Raw genomic sequence first — 20,687 nt, 5'->3', positions numbered from 1 at the left:
AAAAGTATTCCACAAAACAAACAAGCAAAGAAACCTAAAAAAATCTTGACCTCGGGTACTTGGCTGGCTCAGTCAGTAGAGCACATGACTCTTGATCTCAGGGGTGTGAGTTTGAGCCCCATGTTGGGCATGGAGCCTACTTAAAATTAAAAAACAAAAATCTTGACCTCAATCTCATACTTGCTACAGAAATTAACTCAAAAATGGATCACAGAGATGAAAGTAAAAGGTAAAACTATAAAACTTTTCAAAGAAAATATAGTAGACATGTTCTGGACTTGGAATTAGGAAGACCTTTCTTAGACTTGACACCAGAAGCACAGCCCATAAAAGAAAAATTATTAAATAGGACTTTTGTGAAAATGAAAAACTTTTGCTTTGTGAAAGAAACGAGGTGCACGCAAAGCTACAGATAAGGGGAAAGTATTTTCAAATCACATATCCAACAAAACTCTCAGAACTTAAGTAACAGGAAAACAAAAAACCCAATTTAAAAAAAATGAGGATACGTGGGACACCTGTGTGGCTCAGTCGGTTAAGCATCTGACTTTTGATTTCGGCTCAGGACATGATCATGGGGTCATGAGTTTGAGACCCCCGATTGGCTCTGGGAGGAATGTGGAGACTGCTTAACATTCTCTCTCTCCCTCTCTTTCTGCCCTCCACCCCTGCCTATGCTTGTGTGAGCACTCACTCTAAAAAAAAAAAAAAAAGGAAACCATCTTGTTATAGTTGAGTTCTTATAATCCTTAAAACAGGGTACTTACCATGATAAGAAACAATAACTGATGCCTTTTGTTTGATTATTTCCAATGTCCAATTCTCCTTGTCCAGTAGTGCTTCTGGGGTGTCTGGCAGGCTTTGTCAGTAGAGCATGTGACTCTTGATCTTGGGGTTGTGGGTCTGAGCCCCATCTTGGGTATAAAGATTATTTAAAAATAAAATCTTGAAAAAAATAAATAAAGTACAGTGCTTCCTGATAATTATATTATTGTAAGTGGGAATAAAAATAATTTTAAAATTTAATTCTGTTTAACGGTATGGGACAAGTATAAGCTAAGCATTTTTTTTTAAGATTTTATTTATTTATTTGACAGAGAGAGATCACAAGTAAGCAGAGAGGCAGGCAGAGAGAGGGGGAAGGAGGCTCCCCGCAGAGCAGAGAGCCTGATACGGGGCTCGATCCCAGGACGCTGGGATCATGACCTGAGCTGAAGGCAGAGGCTTTAACCCACTGAGCCACCCAGGCGCCCCTAAGCTAAGCATTTTTGTCACTTAAGTTTAATTCAAGCAATCAGCTCTTCCAGAAAACTTCCCTTGACCATTATGTGTGATTTCAGTGTTCCTCCCCTATACTTTGGCAGGTTCCTATGTGTATGTCGTTACCACAGCACCTTTCTTATCTTGCAATATCAACCTGCCTGACTCTTAATGGTAGCTATAGAAAATGGTACTTTATTTCACTTTATTCCTATTTCACTTTTATCCCATAGTAACTGATACATAGTAACCCACTCAGTGTGTTTGTTGAACAAGACTTGGAAAGAATAAATAAGAAGTATTGATGAAATAATTAAATGTCAACAAAAATCTGATAATATGGTGTTTTTAGAATGGAACTTGACACACAGGAAATACTCAACAAATGTTAGTTCATTCATTCAATAAATATTAGTGAGAGATCTACTATGTGTGAAGCACTGTTACAGGAGACAAGATATTGCAGGTTATAAATATTTTTGGTTACAGCTGTTAGAGCGCTGAACAGCATAGACCAGAATTCCTGTCCTCATGAACTTACATTTCATTTCATTTCATTTTAAAGTAGGCCCGACGACCAGCGTGGAGTCCGAAGTGGGGCTCAAACTCAGACTCAGATGCTTAACAGACTGAGCCACCCAGGTGCCCCAGAACTTACATTTTAACTTGAGAAGACAGATGATAAGTAAAATAAATAGGTAAAATATATAGTTTGTTAGATGGTTTAAAAAAAAAAAAGGCAAGAGTCAGAAGCCTTAAACATATAAACATTTAACAAACTGGATTTGTAGGAGGTAAATAAACACATAAAAAGATGGTCATCATCAGCAGCCATTAAGAAAAAGCTAATTAAAGCCAGGATGAGATACCATTACACAGCTGTTAAGAATGGGAACAGAAACGATAACAAAAGCTCAACAATACAACTGGAACCCTCATTCACAGCTATTGGGAATGTAAATGGTGCTCAGGAAAACAATATACCTGTCTTTTATAAAGTTAAACACATACTTACCATATGACCCAGCAATCCCCCTCCTAAGTATTTACCTTAGAGAAGTGAATCTTATGTTTACCCAAAAACCTGTACGGGAATGTTTGTATCAGCTTTATTCATAATCATAGCCAAACAATGGAGACAACCCAAGAGTCCTTCAATGGGTGTATAAACTGTGTGCATTCATACTATTTAGCATTAAAATACTATTCAGCAATATATACTATTGCTAATATAATATAAATACTATTTAGCAATAAAAAGGAACTAACTATTATCATATGCAGCGGCATGAATGAGTCTCAAAGACATTATGTGGAGCGAAAGGAGTCAGTCTCAAAAGATTATATGCTGTGTGATTCCATTTATATGACATTCGGGGAAAAAAGCAAAGGGGTGATGGAGAACAGATCAGCGGTTGCCAGGGGTTAGGGATGGGAGAGACTGTGTGACTCTCAACGGATAGCATGGGAGATTTAGAGGTGGATGATGGAACTGTTTCCTGACTGTGATGATGTTTATACATAGAACTGTACATGCATACACACACATAAACATGCATATACACACATGGAGTCAATTTTACTCTGTGTCATTTAAAAAAGAAAAGAATGCCTACACTTAGTCTGGGGCCATTTAGGTTATTTATTTATTTATTTATTTATTTAAAGTATGCTCCATGCCCAGCACAGGGGCTATGAACTCACAACTGTGAGATCAAGACCTGAGCTGAAATTAAGAGTTGGACACTTCCAGGGTACGTTGGTTAAGCGTCTGCCTTTGGCTCAGGTCATGATCCCAGGTTCGTAGGATCAAGCCCCGCATGGGGCTCCCTGTTCAGCAGGAAGCCTGCTTCCCCTCTCCCTCTGCTTGCCGTTCTGCCTACTTGTGCTCTATATCAGATGAGTAAATAAAATCTTAAAAAAAAAAAAAAAAAAGAGTCGGACACTTAAACCAACTGAGCCACCTATGTGCCCCTTCATCTTTCTAAAAAATGCCTAATAAGTGTGTGTTACATTTAGAAACTAATAACTTAAATAAGTTGTAAGAACTCAAGTCAATTGCTAACTAGAGTATCTTCCATGTAGAAATATTTTTTGGACTTTGTTTTATTTCATAGGCAAGAATGGGCTTCATTCCTCTAGGTATGTTCTCAAGTGATTGTAATTGGGTGCTTCTAAAAGAGATTTCAAACAGTGAGTACCCAAAAAAGATTTAGTGTAATCAGTTCGGCGGTTCCTCAAAAAGTTAAACATAGAATTACCATATGACCCAGCAACCCCACTTCTACGCATAGACCCAAAAGAATTGAAAACAGTTATCCAAATGAGTATACGCACACTCATGTTCATAGTGGTATATTCACAATTGCCAAAAGGTGGAAACACCCCAACTGTCCATCCGCTGATGATAAAATGTTATAAATCCATACAATGGAATTTTATCCAGCTATAAAAAGGAATGAAGGACTGATACACACTACCACACAGATAAACCTCAAAAATGTTAGACTAAGTGAACGAACCAGACAGGAAAGGTCATATATTGTATGATTCCATTTATGTGAAATACTCACAATAGATAAATCTGGAGACAGAAGGCAGATTAGTGGTTGCCAGGAGCCAGGGAGAGGGGAGAATCGGGGATGACTGCATAATGGGTATGGGATTTCCCCTTGGGATGATAAAAATGTTTTGCAACTAGATCGAGGGGATGGTTATACCACATTGTGAATGTATTAAATGCCACTGAATTGTATACTTTAAAATTACTGATTTTATATTCTGTGACTTTTGTCTCAATTTTGAAAAAAGATGAGGTGTGCCCCTGTAATCTTATTCACATTTGTAAGCGAAATCTTTGTCTTTCATGGAGACCATAATGGATAAATTAAGTTCAGCCCATGTCTGAATAGTCAGGAACTCTGAGTGGAATCCAAATTAATCAGTGATATGTACTTTTTTGAACGTGATCTGGGTAGTAGAAACCATTCAGAGGCATGGAATAGTTGCAAGAGATACTAATCGGCATAACGAACTCCCTTTGTACGAGCTTTTCAGTGCTCCTCATATGTAAAAGGTATCTACAAATATTTAATTATATCAAAATCGTCTTTGGGAATAGATTCTCTTCAGCTGCTATTTCCCTTGTGGCTCTGGTAATTCATGGAATTCTCTGCCTGTCAAAGGCCCTTTTTGTTGTCATGGTGCCTTGAAAGGGGAAGGAAAAGAAAGAGTAAAGAGGAGCGTTGGGGGGGGCGGTCTGCAAAATTTTACTTTGGGGCCTGGAATGTTTTGTGGGTTTTTAAAAAATATATATTTTATTAAAAAAAAGATTTTATTTATTTATTTGACAGAGAGAGAAAGAGAGAGAGAGCGCGCACAAGTAGACAGAGAGGCAGGCAGTGGGAGAGGGAGAAGCAGGCTCTCTGCTGAGCAGGGAGCCCAATTCAGGGCTCGAACTCAGAACCCTGGGATCATGATCTGAGCCGGAGGCAGACACTTAACTGACTGAGCCACCCAGGTGCCCCAAGGGGCCTGGAATGTTTCTCAAATTTTTTGAAATTTCAGGTTTATCTCTTTGCTAATGACAGTTCCTTCCACTACACAACCCAATTTTGGGAAAATTCTTAAATTGTCTTGTTTTTCTTTTGAAAGTGTATAAAAACCTGTGCATAATACACACCAAATGACTATCCTTTAAAAATCATTACAATTTGGGGCTCAGTCAGTTAAACCTCCGACTCTTGATTTTGTTTCAGGTCATGATCTCAGGTTGTGGGATTGAGCCTGGGGCATGGAATCCAGTGTTGCATGGAGTTTGGTGCCCAGTGGGGAGTCTGCTTAGGATACTCTCCCACTCCCTCTGTCCCTCCCTCGCTTGTGTGTACACATGCTCTTTCTCTCAAATAAATAAATAAATCTTTTTAAAAAATCATCACAACTTAAAGTCCTTTACTGAAGTTCATTGTTTGTGGTATTTCCATTTTGTTTACTCTTAACCCTGATCCTGAAGATTTCAGGAAAAGTCCTGAGCTGGATATTTTCTGCCGTTTCCAGATTAACTCTTACCTTTTTCCATTGTACCCCGAGCTAATACTCACTGATTTCATCAGTGGGCTCCCAGACCCTCTGGTTTCCTGTAGGGTTCAACCTATGGGAAGCATATGCAAGAGACCAGAGGGGAGGAGCGGAGAAAAACTTGGGTATCTACTCACCTGCCTCCCTCTGTACAGTGTATGGGGTGACTATTGTTCTTCTTCTACCAAAGGCCACTGCGTCTCTGGTGTGACTTTGTCCTATAGCTATGGCTACAGTCACAACTTCAGTAACAGCCCTCTCTCCGCACCAGATACTTCCTTTGTTTGCCCTGTCTTAGGTAGGGCTAAAGGCTCTACACTACTTTGATCTTCAGATACTATACTTCTTGCTGGTTTCCCTTAACCCTGCACGCAGGACTGCCTACATTATTTGTGAGACCCAGTACAAAATGAAAACGCAGGACACTTTGTTAAAAAATTACTGAGAATTTCGAGATGGTAACCACAAGGCACTATGCTCAGTGCAAGACCCTTCTAAGCGGGGTTTTTGTGTGATCACATCCATGAAGTCTGCCCTGCCTGCATATGATTACAGCTAGTGCTTACTTTAAATACTTGTCAGTCACTTGTTGAGCGGGCTAGCTGGTTCCTGCCAGGATCCTTTCTTTCTTTCTTTTTTTTTTTTTTTTTTAAGATTTTATTTATTTATTTGATACACAGAAAGAGATCACAAGTAGGCAGAGAGAGAGGGGGAAGCAGGCTCCCTGCTGAGCAGAGAGCCCAATGTGGGGCTCAATCCCAGGACCCTGAGATCATGACCTGAGCTGAAGGCAGAGGCTTAACCCACTGAGCCACCCAGGCGCCCCATGTCAGGATCCTTTCTAATGCAAGTTCTCATAGGTCCTCTCTCCCACTTAAAAAAATTGGGGTTCTATTGGGTGTTCTGGGAAAGTAGGTGTTATCGATACTTACATTTAAATTGCACAGGGGTGCAATTTAAAACTTTATTTTTTAAGATTTTATTTATTTATTTGACAGACAGAGATCACAAGTAGGCAGAGAGGCAGGTGGAGAGAGAGGAGGAAGCAGGCTCCCTGCTGAGCAGAGAGCCCAATGAGGGGCTCGATCCCAGGACCCTGAGATCATGACCTGAGCTGAAGGCAGAGGCTTTAACCCACTGACCACCCAGGCGCCCCACAATTTAAAACTTTTTAATAGATTTGCATCCTAACTAGGAAATTCAGTTAATCTCGTGCTCCCCCTCACAGCGAACAAAGCCACTCTTATGGGAACCATTGTGGGCTACCGCAGCCCTTGAGCACTCCCACCATGTACTAATACCATAGCTGAAATGTGTGACTCCCAAGCGTGCCTTCTGGACAGGCATGGGAATTTTTAGCAGTGATTTCCACCAGTTAGCCCCTTTTTATTTTTTATATTTGATACGGAATTTACTAAATATCCTAGCTTTTCTCTCTCTCTCTCTCTCTTTTTTTTTCCCTCTTGGAAATATGACTGAAACTGAGAACATTCTCAAAGCCTGGAACCTATTTTCTCCTTCTGGCTAGAAACTTGGCCAAGATAGCAATCTCTTAGTATTACCGCAAACACCAGTTAGGCCTCCTGTCTTGAGTAAGGTCTTCTCTGTCAACACCATCCCTAACAGACTTGGCAGTTGACGTGACTTACGCTATCTTACTGGTTTTAAAGGTTTTAAAGTGGGAACTCCGTCAGCCCTTCCTTGCCATGATTTTTTGCTTTCATTGCTTTGGTTGTTCCAGATTTAAGGAGAAAAAAATGAGAGCTTCAGTAACAGTCCATCACCATACTGTTTCTTTGCTCTAACTTGCCATCACCACTGAGCCTCCTTCGACAGTGGCATTAGTGACATCCTTCCATCCATCACCCATCCCTAAAGCACACAGTCCACTTCTTCCATGGTCCCTTGACTTGCTCGTATTGTCTGTCAGAACCTTCACTCCGCAGCCTCAGATAATACAGGAAGCAAGGTGATATAGGCTTCTCCCCTATTTTTTCGTACGTCCCCTTCTTCCAGCTTTTAGAAAGTTCGCAAGAGCTAACTTTAATATAAAGGAATGTATTATACAGAAGGGTTCCTTTCTTTAAAGAGTTGCCAAATATATTGTCTCATCTTTTCTCTGAAATGCAAATTTTCTCTCAAAGAAGACAAACATTTATTTCAAAATGGGTCGCATGTAAAAATAATTCCAGCTGTTTGAATCCAGAGCATTAAAAAAAAAAAAAATTACTCCTAGAACAATAAACAAATGCTTGCTGGTCCTAAAAAATCTTATTTAGTTATGAGTTGGATATATTTCCATTTCTATTCAGCTCTGATCTGTTCTTGAGATAAGCAAATAACCAGAGTGGCCTCAGAAATGATGCTTTTCTTGTGGAAGGCCAATAGCATTCCTTAGACTTCCAGTCTGGACAACAGAAGGGTTGGGAGAAGTCTTGCACCCAAACTGCAAACAAGGGAATTCAGGGCCCTCTGGACTGGGTAACAGCATTGGTAGAATTGAGAATTTTGCCCAGTGCATCTGATTGATTCCTAATCCATTCAGTTTTGAAGTGGCTCCGTGCAGACGTACATTTTAGGGGAAAATCCACCCCCAATTTCAATTTGTCTGTGCCTCTGTGCCCCATTCGTCCTGCCATTTACCTGCCTGTACATTGACCTCTGTATGGTTGAATGGGTCCTTAACAATTACCTGTTCACCTCGCTTTCTGCAGCGTTCATTCTTTTCCATCTTCCCACCCCCACCACCTGCTTAGCTGCCAACGGCGGCTAAGACCTGTCCTGAATGTCTCCCGGGAACAAAACTGCCATTTTTGCATGTAAGTACTGTAAGTTAGTACTATATTTCAATAATTTAGAAAATTTTATGATTATTAACAATTCATAGTAATTGAATGATCATTTTAAATTTTAATGTTTTAGAATATAATCATTTTACTATTAAATTTATTTCAAATTGACCTGAAATATTTCAATTATTCAACAGAAGTAGGGAAAACAGTATAAAAAATAGCTTCAACAATTATCCATATTTTGCTAATCTCATTTTATTTGTCTCCTGTTTCTTGGAGGAGGAGGCTGGAGTAGTTGAAAATAAGTCCTAGACATACTTTCACCCCAAATCTTTTATTATGCATCTCTAATAGATAAGAACTGAAGAAAGAACTTAACCACAATGCCATTATCACACCTATAATAGCTGTATCTATCACATATCTATGATATCTATATATATCACATCTATATCACATTAATATAATCTCTAACATTTCCATCAAGTCCACATTTTACTTCCCTGTCTCAAAAATCTCTCTTTAACAATTGGCTTATTCAAATCAGAACCACACAAGATTTAAACACTGCATTTGGTTTGCTAGGCATTTTGGAAGCCATTATTTACATGCATTTGATCTTCACACTAACCCCACGAAAATTGTACATTCCCGGTTCATAGGCGGGCAGCGAACTGGGGCCCAGAGAGCTGAAGAAACCTCCTCAAGGTCTCATTGCTGTGAGAGCCAGAGCCAAATTTTGAATTGAGGTCTGACAAAGTCTGAAGACTCCATTCTACCCCTTCCCCTTCAGGCTACCAAAATTTTTTTTCCTGTGTTGCAGAGGCAAGAGGACTGCTGGTTAGGAGAGAGGGTTTGGGCTCAAGTTGGCTTGCAAATTGGAGTAAATTATGTACTCTGATCCTCCACTTCTGTCTGCATCTGTAAAGTAAGGATAATGATGATTTGGGGCTGATTAAATAGGATTAGGCATGTCTAATACTTAGCACAGCGCTGGGCACATAGAAAGTACTCAATAAACCTTACTGATTATTATTGGTGTAGAAAAGGAGAAAGAACCCGCAAAGTGTTTGCTTTTGTTGGTAGGTCAGGAAATGGTCATCACTAGTAATACAACCTGAAGGGGGTGGCTAGGGTGGGATTGGGTAGTGATTTCTGCCTGGATTCGAGAAGGGAGCTGTGGACATGAAGATATAAACAGGCATCCAAGGAGTTCTCTGAAGGCCTCAGCTGGAAAACAGTTAAAACATGTCTTCTGAAGACTGACCTTGGTTGCTTCCACATAGGGAAAATCGGTGGGTGTCAGACAGGGTGGGAGGGAGACTTCTCAATGTTTATTTGAATTGGGAGCCATGTGAGTGCATTTTTAAAAAAAAACCCCTTATCATGGGGGTACTGAGAATAGAAAGACTAGAATCTAATGATAAGAAAAATAGTCCCCTTACATTTTTTTGCAGCCCTAGGAGGGTCTAGATCATACAAGGTGGGTTTTGCACCAGTATTAGGAGTATTTCAGCCTGACTCTGTTTATTTCCCAAGATTTATTTATTTATTTGAACACGAGCAGGGGAAGGGCAGAGGGGGAAACATTCCCTGCTGAGCAGGGAGACGGCCATTGATGGTCATTGTTCACAGGACTCTAGAATCATGACCTGAGTCCAAGGCAGACCCTCAACCAACTGAGCCACCCAGGTGCCCCAAGCTTGACTCTCATTTCAAAGATCCAAGGTGATATTTTAATCTCAGGTGTCCTCCCTCTGACACTCATTCTAAGGGTCCAGAACCACAGCTCACAGAATGGGGGTCATCTACCCGGTGGATTGTCTCCAAGCACATGCACTGTTGAGGGTTGAATTTACTGGCTAAATAACATATTTGTGTGTTATCTGTACATTTATCAGGGCTTTTGAGTTCTTTGGGTCAGAACACTTTTGATGGTTAAGTCAGTTGTAGTCTCTGAGGACCTGATTTTCTAGGGTCCTTGGGAAGGTGGGAGACACCTAACTCCCTCTCACAAATAATCAAGAGTTTTTCTAGACACTTTTCTAAGGCCTTCACATATATTAATTCATTCAAACCTCACAACACTACACTGTAGATACCACGATTCCAATTTTATAGGCAAAGCAACGGAATCAAGTTGCTTCAAGGTCAGAGCTTGCTGGACTAAGCAACAGGCAATACTACTTCTCTGTTGGTAGCAGCCCAAGGATGCAGGGGGTCTTTGAAGGTGACTCAAGCCTGATTGATTGTGTAGCAGCGATACCTTGGGTCCCAAATCCCCAATCCTTCTTTTTTTGCATCTTCTGGTTTAGGAGCCGGAAAGACGAGAGTGTGAATTTCTGCATTGACCCTGGGCCATTTATCTACTCAGTCTTTGCTTCAGGTTCCTTATCTTTCTGCCCCAAGGAGGAGTTTCAGATGGAAAGACCTCTCCTTGCCTTCCATGTACGGGTGTGTGCTGGGGGTGGGACGTGGAAGTGCTGCTTCTTCCAGGTCTCTAAAGGTGACTGGGTATTTGGAGGTTTTTCCTGGCTAACTCCCTTCCAGGAGATCAGGCCCCAGGCAGTGATGGCGCTCAAGCTTTGCTATTCTTCCCTGGCTGGGAAAAGGGCCGTTACTGGGGCCAGCTCCAGCAGGAGCTGGATTGGAGGGAGAGGGAGGGGTGTCCTAGGGAGGGTCTTTCTCCCCCGAGGGTGTTAGAGATGAGATGAGATTGTATGCTCAGGAAGGCTTCTTGGAGGTAGCGACTACGGTAGAGCCCAATCCTAAAGGTCTAGCGGGAGTTAGTAATAAGAGGGTTAGAGATCTCCCCTCCGCCCCCCGCCCCATGCAGAACAAAGAAGCACCACTCGCCTTAGAGTGTGGGAGGGGAGGAGCTGCGAGAGTGGGGAGGTCCGTAGCGGCGAAATCACGCAGGGGTTTCAGCGCTTGCCTTTATTCTAAGAGCAACTGGGAGGGTTTTGAAGGAGTGTGGCGGAGAGTTTTAGAGACTCCTCTGGCCGCTAGGGAAGAATGGGTGGGAGGGGGACAGGAGGCTATCACAGAAAGCAGTCCGATTGAAAGAGACTGAGGACCGAAGAAGGGAGGGGGGCGGCAACCGAGCATCTGAAGCCTTTCTCAGTCCCCGAGACACTGTGCGCTGTCCCTCAGCTTTCTTTGCTTCTATGGAAGGACCTCATAAAGGGCTGGGCACCGGCCAAACACTCACTGAGCGAAAATAGCCAGAGCCACCCTCTTCTTTCGGGGGCTCTCTGGCCCAGGCGCCCCAGAATTGGTAGGGTCAGGCGGGAGAACTTATCATTGCTGAAGAAGAACCGTTACCCTTCAAAATACACACAAACCTCGGCCGCTTTTGGCAGCAGCCTTCTCCGCCCATGACCTCATGCTTTAAGCTCCCATATAGCCTTCCCCCGCCCTGTCCCCACCCAGCGCCCGAGTGGGGGTGGGGTGGGGGACAGCAGTGAAGGTCTGGGTAGGGGAGCACCTCATTTATCCCGCGCGAGATCTCGGGGAAGGGACGCAACGATTTCCCCTCACTGGGGGGAAAAAAAAAAAAAAAAAAAAGCATGGCTTAACTTTCCCTTGAGCAAAAACTACTCGCTGTCTTGTGGGCCCTTCCTGAGATCGACGCCTCGGACCCGGCTCGAGGGGGGTCTGTCTAGCCTGGCCACCTTTGGTTTCCCATTCCCTCTGACCGGGAGAGAAGCCTGGAAATGCCGGGGTCCCGCGCTGGACCGACCGGCGGCCGTGCCTTCGCGGGGCCCCGGGGGCCGTCCTGCCCTCGCCCCACTGGCGCCGCCGAGGTTTGAACCCTCGGCTCGCCTTTCAGCCCGCGCCCTGCCCCCTGCTCGCAGCTGCTCTCGGTTTGGGTGCAGCGGTTTCCCCCGCAGCGGAGGAGGAGGAGACAGCGCGAGGAGCGACTTGGGGCTCGGGTTTCCGCACCAATGCCGAGCAGCCCCGGGCGGCCCCCGGCGGCCGTCCCTCCTCCCCGGCACCACGTTCCACAGTCATGGCGCGCGAGGAGGGGCGAGCGCGCGCAGCCACCGCCCCCCCGCCCCCTCCCCTCCCCTCCCGGCCCCGGCTCCTCTCCTAGGCAACCTCCCTCCCCGGCCTGCAGCGCCACGGAGATGGAGACCCCTCCCCAGAGAGCTGCGTTTCCAGCGCCGGCTGCAGCACCCCCTCCCCGCCCCCATCGGGGCGGAGGGATGGAGCCGCGCGCTTCGCGAACCTCCAGCCCCTTTCCCGGGAGCCCCAGCCCCTCTCCCAGCCCCGCCGAGCCTCGGTGCAGCGGGGGTAGGTACAGACCATCTCTCCGCACTCCACCTAGACCCTGGCGTCTTTGCAACCCCTTAAAAATAAAAAATAAATAGCCCCCCACCCCCAGTCGTTCAACTGCAAAGCGCGTTACAATAACCGGGACGGCTACGCAGGAAGCAATCCTGCACTGGTCCGGGTCTAAGGCGGCAGCTTCCCGGCCACGCCGCCTTCTCCCGGGCCTCGATTTTCCGGTCACGCCGAAGAGTCCGCCACACCCCGGGGCTGACAGGTCTCGCACGGGGCCGCAACTCGGTCCGCGTCCCCCGCCCCATCCTCGTCCAGAGTCTCGCCAGCCTACAAAAGGTGCAACTTCACGCACATGCAGAGCACACAAATAAGGTCGGCAGCGCATCACCGGGGAGGCTGCTAACAATGCGCTAGGCTGCCCGCGCCCGCCCGAGCGCGTCGCCCGGGGGGACAGGGGGCGCGGGTGGGGGCCGCGGCGGAGGACCCGCCGGCCGCGGCGCTGGACACCTTACTTCCTGCTTCCCCGCCCGCCGCCAGACCCAGCTCTGCGGAGGGATATCTCTCCCCTCCTCTGTCCCTCTCTCCCTTCCCCCGCCCTCCCCTTTTTTGCTTCTGCTCCCCCCCCCACCCCGCCTTTCTCCTTTTGCAAGAAAATAATTTGACAGTCGATTTGCTGACAGGGGAGGAATTTGCATCCTGGATTAAAAAAAAAAAGGCCGAGAGGAGCTTGGGAACGGTTGCTAGGGGTGGGTAATGGGTGAAAAAAAGGGGGGCGCCGGGGAGCGGATAAGGAGGGTTAAGGGAGGGGGCGAGGGTGGGGAGCAATGCAAAAGGTAAGGCCAGGTTACCGCGGCTCGGCCCCGAGTGGGCTGCGGCCGGGGGAGGGGCGAGAGATACATATGTATTTCTGTCTCCCTAGCACACCCCCTTCCCTCTAAGCGATGGCTGAGAGGCGGTGCATGCAGATGGGGAGTAAGTTTCCTGAAGGGGAGGGTGGATGCACGCGCGCGGCCCCGCGCTGCAAATTTCCACCGGGGAGGGAGAGTGGCTGGATGCGGAGAGTTTGGAGTTGCTTGCCGCGGAGGGCAGGAAGGGGAGCAGGGCCGGGAAAGGGGGCTGGCGGGCGCTATATCTGGGAGTAAGTTTCCAGGATCAGGAGAGCCTGCACGCTTGCACGCTAGTAAGTTTCTGGTTGGGGAGGGCGCGTGGGGAGGAGGAGAGGGAGGGGTGCATGTATATAGAAGGGGGGAGGGGGGAGCAGATTTCCTGCGGGGAGGCTGAATGCATATGGAGAGTAGATTTCCTGAAGGGAGGGTGGAGGCGTAGACGGACCGAGTAAGTTTCTTGCTGGGGTGGTGGCGGAGGTGGTAGGTTGGTGCTTTGGGAACCCGGAGCTTCCTCCCCGGGGTGGGGGCGCATGCTGTTGGGGGTGGGGTGGGGGCGGCGCAGGGCCCTGTTCCCTGCTGGGGAAGGGGCTTGCATCTGGGGAGTATGTTTCCTGGCGGAGCGATATTTGTTTACAGGCTGAGGGCAGTACTGTAAGTGAGTAGCGCTTCGAGAAGGCGGCTCTGACATAAATTAATATTGAAATTATTCCATCAGCTCTGCTCGCCCCCCATCTCACCCCCCAAGCGGAGTCTGGTCTTGTCGGATTGCCCATGCACTTGTTGCAGAAACAGCCAAGGTAGGCAAGAAGCTTATTAAGTTTCATTTAAAAAAAAAAATTAGTTGGGGGATGCTCCGTGAGAAGACGGGGGAGGGGAAGGGAAAAGTCCCCCCCCACACACACTTCTGTACTTTCAGTCTGTTAGCAGGGCCTTCTTTCTGCTTCCCTTCTTCCCTCGTCCCTCTGCAGGCTGTCCAGCATCCCAGCAAAGGGGGAGGGCCACGGTGGGCGCTATAATTGGCAGCCCCGGCTTAAAGGGTGGTGGTGGTGGGGCTTGCAATTGAAGCTTGTGATGTTATAAAGCCTTCATTCTTCCAGCCAAGAAACCGCAGGACCCTAGGGATGTGCCTTTGGGGGTTTTTGACATGATGCATATGTGTATGGATATGTGCCTGTAAGGCTCTTTGGGGGCTGGGTACTCCCCCAAGTTACGGCGGCCACCCAGATAAGAGAAATGTGTAAGGGGGTAAGCCTGCCCCCTTCACTCCCTAACTTCAGTTTAGGAGACTGGGAAGTTAACTGCTGGTGGGCTGAAGAAATAGACATTTAAGAATAACACAAAACCACCCATTCACTGGTGGAGGCCGAGAGCACCTGGCGGGCAGCCTCTGGCCAGCACTGGGCTGGAGCATGTGCGCCTGCCATCCTTAGGTTAAAGAAAATGACTTCTGGTTCCTCCGAGTACCTTCGGCTGGTCTGTTACAGCCTGCTTTGTGGAAACTCTTCCCCAAGACGAGACGTGGCTTTGGCAAATGAAGCGTTGAAGCCGGTGGCTCACAACGTGGCCTGGGCTGTCTGGTGAAGTCCGTGGAGGTGATGCTTGGGAATGAAGAAGCCAGGGATGACTGAAGAGTACTTTAAAAAAAAAAAAAAAGCCTCCCCAAAGCCACCTGGGTTCCCCTTTTAGCAGGCCGTGGTGGAGAGCCTTAAGAGAGGAGTTTTAAGTTGTCCCAGTTGGTACCGACCTTTGGCATCATTTATGTTTCAAGAAAGCAATCCGGTGGTAGAAAACGTGATTTAGATGCCCACTGTCAGAATAATAAGCGGGACTCCAAGCTTAACCAGTTAACCAGCAGTCTTTGCTTCTCCCAGCCTCTCTCTTCCTGGTCTTCAGCCTGCTGGTTTCTGCAAATGAGTTATAGGATTTGGCTATCAGGGACCCTGATGATACTGGGAGTTTTAACTTTGCCAGTATAATTTTAACTCCAGAGACTCAAACCCAGACGAGACGGAAACCCAGACGTGTTTCTTAGGGTCAGGTAGTAACCTACATGTGTGGTTAACTAAAGTTGGTTAAGTTTTGTGCAATTCTGTGGATGAGCTCAATTCTAGGAGGGGAAAAAGTGGGTTTTAAAAAAAGATCTCTCTACGTGTTACTGATGGACGGTGCTTTTCTTCTTTCCTTCCTGTCATCAGATTTCCAGATTGAGAATTTGATTTTTGGCCAGTTGAGAGTTGAGTTCATTGGAAATTAAATATTATTGCCACTTAACAAATATTCCTAACTAGGCATTAGTTAAAAAAATTCACTATTATTTTTCCCTGCTGAGAATCTTAGTCTGGATGGTGTATATGCTGGGAGGGTAAACAAAATCTTTATATGTGTTTACCCCAGGGTAGTTGAATTATTTACGTGTCTATCCGAGAAGCCAAGAGCAGTCTTTCAGTTTTTTTTTTCCCTTATATTTATGAGATTTATTTTATTGTCTTGCTTTGGCCATTAATCAAGTCACAGTAGCTTTTTTTTTTCCTGTTTTGCCGAGAATGTTCTTGTGGTAATAAAGGTTTGAAGGCCCATGAATCATAATTTATTCTTTTTAAAATATTGTGGTGATTGTCAGGATTTGATTTATAGGAATTGATACCGGGAGTGACACACCTCTTGGGGCCCCGCCCTTTTAGGCATGTCCATTTTCGCCAAAGGATTGTTGAGAAGCCAGCTTGACATCTTAAAAAAAGAGCATTTCCCTTCTGCTTTATGGGCATTGAGAATATTAATTCTGCAGGTTCCATGGTGAACATGGGTCTTTTCACAGCTTGGTAAGCCGGCTTCCACCTAGCAGGCATGTGTTAATATCACATAGCATTTATGTGAGCTTCCTGTGAAAACAGTTGTTCTATGAACTGTGTGAAAAGTATTCAGTTTTGCCTCCTTAACTGGCTTGGGCCTGTGGTTTTTGGTGAAGTAGGAGCTTTTGTAGTAAAAGGGGACTGCTGCTTATATAATAAAATGTGTGGTCACAAAAACAAAGCTTACTCAGAATATTCTTTTTCCTCTGATAGGTAGGTTGGTCATAATAATCAAACGCATTGATTTTTTTTTTTTTTTTTTGAAAGTTTAAGGGTTCTCCATCAAGTCTACTAATCAGAAAGTGTTACCATTGTCTTGCATTGGAGAATTGGCTCAGTTCACATTATTTGTAAAGTGACAAAGAACTTTTAAGGTGATTTGATTCTCAAAGCAGGGAGTAAATGTCACCTAGGAGAAAAGTTGGGAAGGTACCAGTTTTTAGCCACTTCTGGGTCTTGGGTTTTTTTTAATCTTAATAATACGTATTTGACCCATGAGTTTCTCCCATTTCTGAAATTCTGTGACTTGGGTCTTGTGGAGAGAGGTCTCAGGAGGTCTCGACAGGCTCTTCCTGGGCCAACGGCCAAATTGCTTCATGGACTAGGACGAGTTGATTAACTTCCGTTTTTGTCTTCTCATGGAGAGAGTGGATTTGTACCTTGGCATTCCAAAAAGGACTCTTGAGTAGGTAGCTGGTAATCTTGACCATCGAATACAAAGAAATACTTAAGGAAAGTCTGCCACTATCTTGGGAAAAAAAAGTAGATGGTTGTTTCGCAATTATATGTGCTAATAGAGCGTAGGGGCACATAACCCCAGGCACCCAAAATAATTTCAGTTAATCTTGAAAATTTCCCCTCCAGCCAGCTGGCTTACCTGTCTAATTATGCTTGGTCAAGTCTAAGGTTAATTGAGCTGTTATTCCCACGCCGCAGGAGGACATAGTCTTGGGGGAGAAGGCTGAGTGTGGCTTTACCCACTTTCTGTGGAGAATTCACATACAGGTAATTGGGATTTGGTCATATGTTTGTGATAGAGTTCATAATAGTGATGTCGTATTCCTGTCATTTCTGGGATATCCTGTATTTCACCTTGGGCATTTTTTTGGGGGAAAGCTCTAGATGTTTTTATTGACTTTGAACATTGACATAAAAAGTGAGGATCCAGACAAGTGGCTCAGACCCCAGCCAGTAGGAATGGATGTTGGTTGTTCTGCTCTAAAAGCAGTTGAATTCAGCTTATTTATCACCTCATAGAACAGTGTGATTTAGGGAGAAGGGAGGATTAGAATCAGCTGGGATCTTGTGGATTAATAATATTTCTGAATTTGCATGTTGGAGGGGAACCACAGAAATAAAGGGGAAAGTAAAACATAGTTGATTTCTTTTGTGGGGAGGAGACAGGAGTAGCTGGCGACCAAGATATTGGCACTTGTCACCACGGGTACTGTGGCATTTTAAGGAATAATACAGTCCTGGTAACACTACGTTTGATCCCATGGCTTCTTACTAAATCTTTTCTTCTGGGTTAAAGAAACTGCATAATAAAAAGATCGTGTGATATTTTCTAAGAATTTTAAAGTACTCATGGTATCTGCTTATTAAGGTCTTCTGTTTAATTTGCGTTTACTGAGCAAGAGGGTAGTTTTTGTGTTTTCCTGGTCAAAGACGACAAGCTGGGGATTGGTGGGATATGCTGAGTTATTGGGCTGTCGGTGCAACCATACTAAACATTTTTGTTGTTGTTGTTAGAGAGAAAGGGGGGAAGAGAACCCTTGTGCCCTAATGGCAGTGATAACTCTGGGGTCCTAGAAGGTAACAATTATTTTCATGCCATAATTGGATCTACTTTATTCACTGGTATGTTCAGCAACTACTTTACTGAGTACCTACTATTCTAGGTACTAATCTAGGTACTGTCTTACGGCTCTGGGACTATGATGATAATTAAAATACACATATTTTACTCCCTCTCCCCTTACCCCCACCCCAGCCTCTAGCTTACCATTCAGAGGAGTGGTAGACACGTACAGAAATATATATTGCAAAATGTGATAAATGATGAAACCACAGGGAACAGTGACCTGGCCTTACGCAGCTAGAGTAGCCTATAAAGGTGCTCTGAGGTTTGGAAGAGAGCACCAGGAGGAGAGCCTGTGTGGAAGGACTTTGGCTTGGGGGATGCTGTATAAGAAGGGCACAGGCAGACAAGAGGGACAGAGAGGGCAGCACGAGGTGAATGTGCAGGACTTTGGAGGCCTTTGAAAAGGTTGGGTTTCATTTGAAGTGCAGTGAGAAACCACTGAAAGTTTCCAGTGGGAAGTGACACTCCCAACTTCTGATAAAGGGGCTTGCAGTGGTGGAGGTGGGCAGGTGTGGAGTTGGAGAGCAGGCCTGGTAGAAGATGATGGGCAGTGGAGAGAGCAGGTGCATGTGAGATGCACTTTGGAGGTATCAGGAAGTGCGTACCTTTGGAGGTATTTCTGTTTGGGTTTGATGGTAGCTGGTGAGAAAGAGTTGAGGAAAGCTCTGAGGGTTCTGACTTGAGCATTTGGGTACATGGCTGGTGCTGTTTGCCCAGACGGGGAAGATTGGGAGAAGGAGGGGAGTGGAATCAAGCTATTTTTGTTTGGGTCCCGCTAAGTTTGAAGCGCTTGTTAGATAGACTCAAGGTGGAGAGGTCAGGAAGGCAGTCTGACAGCAGTGTCCAGCACCAGAGGAGTGGCCAGGCAAGAGATAAAAATGAGCCATTGGCCAGGGAACTGGTGTTTAAATCTAGGAGACTGGATGGAATGCCCTAAGGAGCCTATAGAGAGGAGAGGCGCTGTGTTTGTGTGTGTTGGTGTGTTGGTGGGGAGGGGGTGGTGGTTAAATGTTTCATGAGGTTGATAAGGCCAGAAAAGTCACCACTGGATTATTTGACAAAATGGAAGCCAGTGGGGACTTTCCAAAGAACCGCTTCCGTGGAATGCAATGGATGGGGTGGGGGCAAGATTGAAGGGGTTGGGGGGGTTCTAGGAGGTGGAACTGGTCACAGCATGTGTGGGCAACTTTTTGGCAAAGTTTGATTGTGCAAGAGAGGGCAGAGATACGGAGCGGGAGCAGGAAGGACCTGTGCAGAATGGAAGGGTGTTTTGGGTGCTGGTATTATTACCTTGGTGTATGGACAGGAAAGATCCTGGAGAGGGAGGAATTGAGGAGAGCAGCTGGTGGGTAGGGTCAGCTGACTAAAGCCCTTGAGAGGGTTTCCAGAAGATGTGGCCTTTTCCTCAGGGGCAGGGGAAGGGGTGTGCATGGGTGTGGAGGGCCTTGGGTCCTGGACCAAGGGAAAACCTGAGAAGACAGGTGCAGATGAGCAGAAGGTGGGGAAGCTGCTCCAGGCTGTGTCTGCACCCTCCTAGGGAAAGGGTTTGGGCTCAGGACCTGACACCAGCCAGAGACTTCTAAGGGTTAAGACTGCATCAGAAAATTGTACTGCATTTTCTCAACATTTGACTGCATTACTGAGCAGTACAGAGGCGAGAGCAAATTCTTTTCGCTTGAGGAAGAGTCTTCAGTTAAAGTAATTTGGGCCTCACGTTAGATTTGTTTGAATACTATCATTGAAAAAAAATCTGTGATTTTCAGCCCTGTTCAAAAGTTGGTGGGCACCGTGGCATAGGTTTGGAGGAAGAGGCTCCAAAAAAGAAAAGAAGAAGGAAAAAAAAAGAGCCCTCTCCTCTGGGCAGCCTTTCAGGAGCACACGCCACAGACTGCCAGCCTGGGTGGCCCCCAGCGAGGGGTCTGCGTGGGGATTGGAGGGTGAGGATGGCGGCTGAAGGTCTAGGTTAGAGTCTGGCGCCCTCATGGTCTCCTGGCTCTGGCCAAGGGGGCCTCCCAGCCTGTCTGGGCATCTGTAAAGGGCGGGTGATACCATCTGTCGCCTCTCCCCTCCACTTGTGAGGATGCCATCAGATAATGTACGGAAAGTGCTATGTAAACTGTAAGAGGCATCGCGCACCGAGAGCAGCGAGGTGAATTAATCTTCAGCCAGATCTCCTTTTCAGATATAAAACCTGACAACCACTGAAACGTTTCCCTTAACTTCCCAGAGCCTCTGCCCACACCCCTGTTCACGAAGCCCTCTCTCACTCTTGTTCCAGCCTCCTAGCCACTTTCTCCTTAGGGGTTTCGGGTCCTCTGGGATCTTTGTATCGAAAGTGCTACAGGAAGGCTGGCATCCGAGCTCAGGCGTTGACATGCTAGGCGGTCTAGGTTCAGACTCTGATCCCGAATTGAAACTTGGAGACCTGCCCAGTCGAGGCGACAGACACACTTGGTTTGTGCACTGGGTGCAGGGGAGCCTTGAGCCTCCGCAGGAAACCGGACTGGGGTCCGAGGGTCCTGGCAGGTCTTCATTTGCATTCAGCTTTTGTTTCGCAAATGAGGCTTGTACTGTAAAGCAGAGTCTACCTAAAACAACAACAACAAAAAAAAAACCCCCACCAAACAACAAAAACCAGCCCTGGGCCCTTTCTCATACTGTCATGCTGCAA

At 45.9% G+C, this 20,687-nt stretch overlaps 1 protein-coding gene across 21 annotated transcripts in view; it reads left to right on the top strand.

The window, feature by feature from the left end:
* Positions 1-12,522: 12,522 nt before the first annotated feature.
* Positions 12,523-20,687, top strand: part of TRERF1 (transcriptional regulating factor 1) — a 203,008-nt gene continuing 194,843 nt past the window's right edge. For 6 of the 21 annotated variants that reach the window (XM_059177974.1, XM_059177970.1, XM_059177973.1 and 3 more), the window contains exons 1-2: positions 13,408-13,596; positions 14,019-14,100. The gene's annotated coding sequence lies outside the window, so the exon portion shown is untranslated. The other 15 variants (XM_059177985.1, XM_059177983.1, XM_059177981.1 and 12 more) reach the window with 7 other exon arrangements.

Source organism: Mustela lutreola, chromosome 6, assembly GCF_030435805.1.
Source record: "Mustela lutreola isolate mMusLut2 chromosome 6, mMusLut2.pri, whole genome shotgun sequence".
Lineage (NCBI taxonomy): Eukaryota > Metazoa > Chordata > Mammalia > Carnivora > Mustelidae > Mustela > Mustela lutreola.
Note: the sequence above shows the minus strand (reverse complement) of the source record. Positions and strands in the feature narration are given on the sequence as shown.